Here is a 7,484-nt window from a genome sequence, read left to right on the forward strand (position 1 = left end):
GGAATTGGTAATGTTGAGATAGGGAAGGTGTCAGTAGCAATTTAAATTTTTTTTGTGTGTGTTGTTGTTTGGACACATGACTTTATTTTATTTATTTTTATGTGGTGCTGAGGATCGAACCCAGCTCCTCACATGCGCTAGGCCAGTGCTCTACCGCTAAGCCACAACCCCAGCCCCAATTTTAAATAGGATGGTTAGAGTCGGCCTCATTGAGAAGGTGGAATTAAGAAATTTATCAATGTCTTCACTATCTTTTATTTTATTGGAATATAGGTTATTTCAGGAAATAGAAAAAGAGGGAGCTCTTCCAAATTCATTCTATGAGGCCAACATCACCCTGATTCCGAAACCAGACAAAGACACCTCAAAGAAAGAAAACTACAGACCAATATCTCTAATGAGAAGGTGAAATTAGAGCAAAGACTTGACAGAGGAGAGGAGCTAAAGAGATAAGGCAAAAAAAAAAAAGTGTGAAGGCATTAAGAAAGGAGTGTTTTCAAAGATCAAAAGGATCATATGGCTGTCTTTAAGGGACTGAGGGGGACTGTAGTAGAAGATGTCAGTATGTGTAGGATCTGAGGCTTTATCCTATTGGTAAGCTAACAAGTTTAGTCTGCATAGCTTTGTGGATTTGAACAGAAGACAGGAGATTCCTGAGTCAGAAACAAAACCATGCTGTTACAGCACAACAAGCAGCTCATCATCTTTGCATCAGTTCCCTTCCTCTCCAGGTCCCGTAAGGTGATATGGAGGGACCCTATGGGTTTGTGTTATGGTTGAGAAATCTCAAGCTCAAGGAACCCAAATTTTTTTGTAAAGGACTGCTAGCAGCCTTTCTGCTCTTCTCTGAGGGAAGACAGTATCTTTGTCACACTGGACAGTAAACAAATCTTACTTATGCTCTAGAGGGAAATACCACTATAATCCTCCAAAGTTGATCATGGTCCAAAAGGTGGACCATTTTTGAAAAGATGGTCTGGAGTAAAACTAGTCAGTGTCTTTTCATTGGAGATGTGCAGAAAAGCCAGAGACCTGTGGTGAATGACCAATGGCAAGTGTAAGATACCTTGTGAAGATAATGGGGCCATGTTGATGACTTGGACTTTTACTCTCAGGTGAGGAACTATGACATTTTTTCAGCAAAGGAACAGCATGAGCTGACTTACATTTTGAAAAAGTTGTCCTGACCATCATGTTGAGAATAGAATGGGGTCGACAAGGGCAGAAACAGGGAGACTACTGCGGAAATTCAGACAAGAAATAATGATAGCTCAGACCAGTGTGTGGCCTCTAGAGTTTGGGCCTGAACAACTGGAAGGATGAAGTTGCATCAACTGAGATGGGAGAAGAGGCAGGCCAAGCAGATTTTAGAAAAATGCTTGGAAGTCAGTTTGAGCTTTAAACCTAAGCTCATTAAGCTTAAGATCTCTGTTAAATACTTTGATATTGTGAGGGAAGTTGGATCAATGATTCTGGAATTAGACAAGTTTGGGTTGAGATAAAATGTCAAGAGTCCTTGGCATATGGCTTTGAGAGGTGACTTTTAAAAGAGGTCTTTTTAAAATAATTGGGGACTGGCTTTTTGAAAACTCCCATGTATTTAAGAGAGGCAGAGTGTCACTTGAGCCTTAAGGCAGTGGGATGGTGGTGGGAATGAATCACAGAATTTCAAATTTCAATTAAGAAAATTTGCCAGTGTTAAACAAAAAGCAGCTGCAAGGGGGAAGATATTTGTGTATTTTTAGCCCCGCTTTGAAAGCCTCAGATTGTCTTTGAAGCAAAATGGAGCAAATTGTCACAAATCTTGTTTTCAGAGAAACCAGTTATGTCAACATTATAGCATGCCACTGCTACAGCCAGCATGCCAAAAATAACATGAAAAGGAGTGACTGCAAATCTATTTAGAATTAAGCCAGTAATTATTGCATTTGTGATCATTTCCAAGAATTGCTCCTACTCAGAGATTATATGGAAAACAAGAAGAGCTTATTCTGGCCCTGAACGTTTCCATTTTGCTTTTTGCCTCTCTTTTACTTACTAACGATTTATATTAGTAAACTGCTAATAGTTTAAAAAGAGCACTTCTTTTAAACAAAAGCTAAAAGCCAAGTCATTTTAGTCATATGGAGACTACATTTTTCTTTATTTCGGTTCATTTAAGTCCTAGGACACCAGTTAGTTCCTGATGCCCTCCATTATCAAAGGAATAAATCTTAATTTGGCACAAAACCTATTTGTCAAAACTCTGGATGAACACGGAGATAAAGGTACTGAAAATGGAGCCAATGTAGTGATAAAGCTAAACCCTCTTTCATTTGTTGAAAAAATGGCTTCTCTGAAAAGAGATGGGATCCTTTATTCCAGGAATATATATATATATTTTAAAAAATAATTACAATATATCTATTTATTAAATTCCCTTTATATATGTCTAGTTGCTTCTTCTCCTGTCCCCACACTCCCCTTACAAGTTCACCATATCAAGAGACCATGTAAATATTTACAATACTTATTAATCTAGTAGTAAACATGTATATTCTGACATTTTGGGACCTTGGGGATTCTTTCTTTCCCCTCCTAACCCTAATTGGAGATTTATGCATAACAACAAGAACACATTCCTCCTCCATCCTCTCTCACCCAGATGATCTTCCTAAGGCCAATCCAGGCAAAGTTTGACACAAGTGGTGACTTATTGAATGGCTGTCAGAAAGGCAAATGCTGCTTTTTAAAATTGCTGCATGATGTGTCTTGCCGATGAAACTGAGGACCTTGGGAAGGAGGCTGCAGGCCTTTTGTTACATTTAGGAATGTACAGAGGGCTCAGCTCATTTGTAGAACAAATATAGAATCTCTGGTGTGATGCTGCCTTAGCCAGCTAGCTTCATTCCTTCCTAGGACCAGATGTTGTACCTTGGTCATTGGCAATCAATGTATGGACTACCAGCTACAATGTAGTTTAGTGTAGTGGTTCTCAAGATTTCACAGCATAGATTTATGAATCCTTTTAGGAGGGCTACAAAGAGTGGATGGGGAGGACACACAAAATCTATCTTTAACTATTATTACTCTTTTTAAAATTAATTTAAAAAATTTTTTTCAATTAGTTACATATGACAGTAGAATGAATGCATTTATGCACTTTGATATATCACATACATAGATGGGATATGATTTCTCATTTTTCTGAGTGTACATGTTGCAGAATCATATTGGTCATACAGTCACATATATACATACAGTAATAATGTCTATTTCATTCAACTATCTTTCCTATCCCCACTTCCCCTCTCCTCCCCTCCCATCACTTCCCTACCTGATCTAAGGTAACTTTATTCTTCCCTAGTGCCCCTGCCTTATTGTGAACTATCATCTGCATATTAGAGAAAACATTCGGCCTTTGGTTTTATGGGATTGGCTTATTTTGCTTAGCATGATATTCTCCAACTCCAACCATTTACTGGCAAATGCCATAATTTTAACTCTTCTTTAAAGCTGAGTAATATTCCATTGAGTATATATACCACATTTTCTTTATTCATTCAACTATTCTGGAACACCTACGTTGATTCCATAGTCTAGCTGTTGTGAATTGAGCTGCTATAAACATGGATGTGGCTGCATCACTATAGTATGCTGATTTTAAGTCCTTTGGGTATAAATCAAGAAGTGGGATAGCTGGGTCAAATGGTGGTTTCATTTCCAATTTTCTCTGGAATCTCCATACTGCTTTCTATAGTGGTTTTGCTAATTTGCAGTCCCACCAGCAATGTATGAGTGTACCTTTTTCACCACATCCTTGCCAACATTTATTGTTGCCTATATTCTTGATGATTGCCATTCTGACAGGAGTGAGATGAAATCTTAGTTTTGATTTGCATTTCTCTAACTGCTAGAGATGATGAACACTTTTTCATATATTTGTTGATTATTTGTATTTATTCTTCTGTGAAGTGTCTGTTCTTTATATATCCCTAGAGATTAATACTTTATCGGAGATGGATGTGGTAAAGATTTTCTCCCAATCTGTAGGCTCTCTCCTCACTGTATTGATTGTTTCCTTTGCTGAGAAAAAGCTTTTTAATTTGAATCCATCCCATTTATTAATTCTTGATTTTACTTCTTGAGCTTTAGGAGTCTTGTTAAGGAAGTCAGATCCTAGGCTGATGTGGTGAAGATTTGGGCCTACTTTTTCTTCTATTAGGCATAGGATCTCTGTTCTAGTGCCTAAGTCTTTGATCCACTTTGAGTTGATTTTTGTGCAGGGTGAGAGACAGAGGTTCAATTTCATTTTGGTACATATGGCTTTCCAGTTTTGCCAGCACCATTTGTTGAATAGGCTATCTTTTCTTTTCTTTTTTTTTTTTTTTTTAAAGAGAGAGTGAGAGAGGAGAGAGAGTGAGAGAGAGAGAATTTTTAATATTTATTATTTAGTTTTCAGCAGACACAACATCTTTGTTGGTATGTGGTGCTGAGGATCGAACCCGGGCCGCACGCATGCCAGGCGAGCGCGCTACCGCTTGAGCCACATCCCCAGCCCTAGGCTATCTTTTCTTCAGTGAATATTTTTGGCACCCTTTTCTAGTATAACATAACCATATTAATGTGGGTTTGTCTCTGTGTTCTCTGTTCTGTACCATTGATCTATATGTCTATTTTGGTGTCAATACCATGCCATTTTTATTACTATAGATCTGTAGTATAGTTTAAGGTCGGTATTGTAATGCCTCACTTTTCTTGCTAAGGATTGCTTTAGCTGTTCTGGGTCTCTTATTTTTCCAAATAAGTTTTATGATTGCCTTTTCTAATTCTATGAAGAATGTCATTGGGATTTTAGTAGGAATTGCATAAAATCTGTAGTATGACCATTTTGACAATATTAATTCTGCCTATCCAGGAGCATGAGAGATCTTTCCATCTTCTGAAGTTTTCTTCAATTTTTCTTTAGTGTTCTGTAGTTTTCATTGTAGAGGTCTTTCACCTCTTTTAAGAGGAAAGTTTATTGCATTGAGTTCATTCATTAAAAGAATAAAATGCCGACAAATAAACGACCGAACGCTATATCTCAAAGCCCTAGAAAAAGAAGAACAAATCAATATCAAAAGCAGTAGAAGACAGGAAATAATTAAAATCAGAGCTGAAATCAGTGAAATTGAGACAAAAGAAACAATTGAAAAAATTGACAAAACAAAAAGTTGGTTCTTTGAAAAAATAAATAAAATAGATAACCCCCTGGCCATGCTAATGAAGAGAAAAAGAGAAAACTCTAATAACTAACATATGTGATGAAAAAGCAAAAACCACAACAGACACTACAGACATACAGAAGATAATTAGAAACTATTTTGAAAATTTAGACTCTAATAAAATAGAAAATATTGAAGACATCAACAAATTTCTAGAGACATATGACCTACCCAAATTAAATGAGGAAGTCATACATGATTTAAATTGATCAATTTCAAGTAATGAAATAGAAAATGCCATCAAAAGCCTATGAACCAAGAAAAGCCCAGGACCAGATGGATTGTCAGTCGAGTTCTACAAGACTTTCAAAGAAGAATTAACACCAATACTCCTGAAAGTATTCCATGAAATAGAAACTCATTCTGTAAGGCTAATATCGCCCTGATACCAAAACCAGACAAAGACCCATCAAGGAAAGAAAACTTCATACCAATATCCCTGATGAACACACACGCAAAAATTTTCAATAAAATTCTGGCAAGTGGCATACAAAAACATATTAAAAAGATAGTGTACTACAATCAAGTGGGATTCATTCCAGGGATGCAGGGTTGGTTCAACATATGGAAATCAATAAATGTAATACATCATATTAATAGACTTAAAAAGAAGAATCATATGATCATCTCAATAGAGGCAGAAAAAAGCATTTGATAAAATAAAGCACACCTTCATGTTCAAAACACTAGAAAAACTAGGGATAGTAGGAACATACCTCAACATTATAAAAGCTATGTATGCTAAACCCAGAGCTAGCATCATTCTAAATGGAGAAAAATTAAACGAATTCCTGCTAAAAACTGGAACAAGACAAAGATGTCCTCTTTCATCACTTCTATTCAGCTTCATCCTTAAAATTCTAGCCAGAACAATTAGACAGAAGAGAGAAAGTAAAGGGATACAAATAGGTAAGGAAGAACTCAAACTATCACTATTTGCTATGACATGATTCTATATCTAGAAGATCCAAAAAATTCCACCAGAAAACTTCTAGAACTAATAAGCGAATTTAGTAAAGTAGCAGGATATAAAATCAACACCCATAAATCAAATGCATCCCTATACATCAGAGATGAATTTACTGAAAGAGAAATTAGGAAAACTATTCCATTCACAATAGCCTAAAAAAAAATACCTGGGAATCAATCTATTATTACTCTTTAAGCCGAAAGATCATGGGGAAGGATGGTGTTTCACATGGGGCCACCACTTGAACCCACAGGGTGCCCTCTTCTTTGTCTTTTTAGATGAGCTCTACGTTGCTAGACTCAGTTTACAAAGCACCATAAAAAATAGTAAATGTCTAAGGTATTTAATAACAAAGTTCATGACTGTATAATCACTGATGGATGATATTGTTGGGTAGAATGTGGGGACTGAAGAATTCTCAATAATTGATGTTAAAAATCCTATGTCCCCCATTTGATTCTGGAACAACAAGTCAACAGAATCTCTTATGCTTAGAATCCATTTTCATGGCTCTTTCCCAATGAGTGCCTAAGCCATAGGAAAGCACAAACTCAATAATCATTCACTTTTTCCTTTCAGATTAGCTTTCCTTTTCCATATCCCCCATGATAATTTTTAACATTTGAGGCTCATGTTGTTTTTAATTTCCTGTAAAAATTCGTCCCTGAGAGTCTTCCAAAATCTTATGAAGCATAATAGGTTCAATTTTTATCTTGTTCTGTTATCACCTGTTTCATCATAAAGATGGTTTCCAATCTACAGTCCTCTGAGGAGAAGGTCTGTAAAGCTTAGTCCAAGGAAAAACATCTACTATTACAAGGACAGCAAATGTCTTCCTGCAGACAGCCTGAAGCAGCCAGCTACCAACAGTCCCCTCCTTCTTGTCTTTGTCCCCTACACCAGGTGTGCACATTACCAACAATCCCTAGCCCTCTAGCTGCTTTAGCTCTTCTGGCAGTAGCACATTCTTTACAGAGGATGTGGCAAGGATGTGGAGATGAAGCAAAGGCTTCTTCCTTTCTTCCCAAGTTCTTCTTTCCATCCTCAAGTCCTGGGTTTGGACCTCAATTGCTGTGACATGTGGATAGCTGATAATTGCAGTGGCTGTGTTTTTGCTGTATTATTCCAAGCAGATATATGCTCCCCCCTTAATCTATGATATACTTTGTTATACTAAATTGTTCAAATATACTGAGTATGAATGACCAGGTACCTATTGAAACAAAGGTTTTAAATTGTAGGCAGTTATACAAATCAGAAGAATGAAA

This window comes from Spermophilus citellus (assembly GCF_964194105.1).
Source record: "Spermophilus citellus genome assembly, chromosome: 2".
NCBI classification, from domain to species: Eukaryota; Metazoa; Chordata; class Mammalia; order Rodentia; family Sciuridae; genus Spermophilus; species Spermophilus citellus.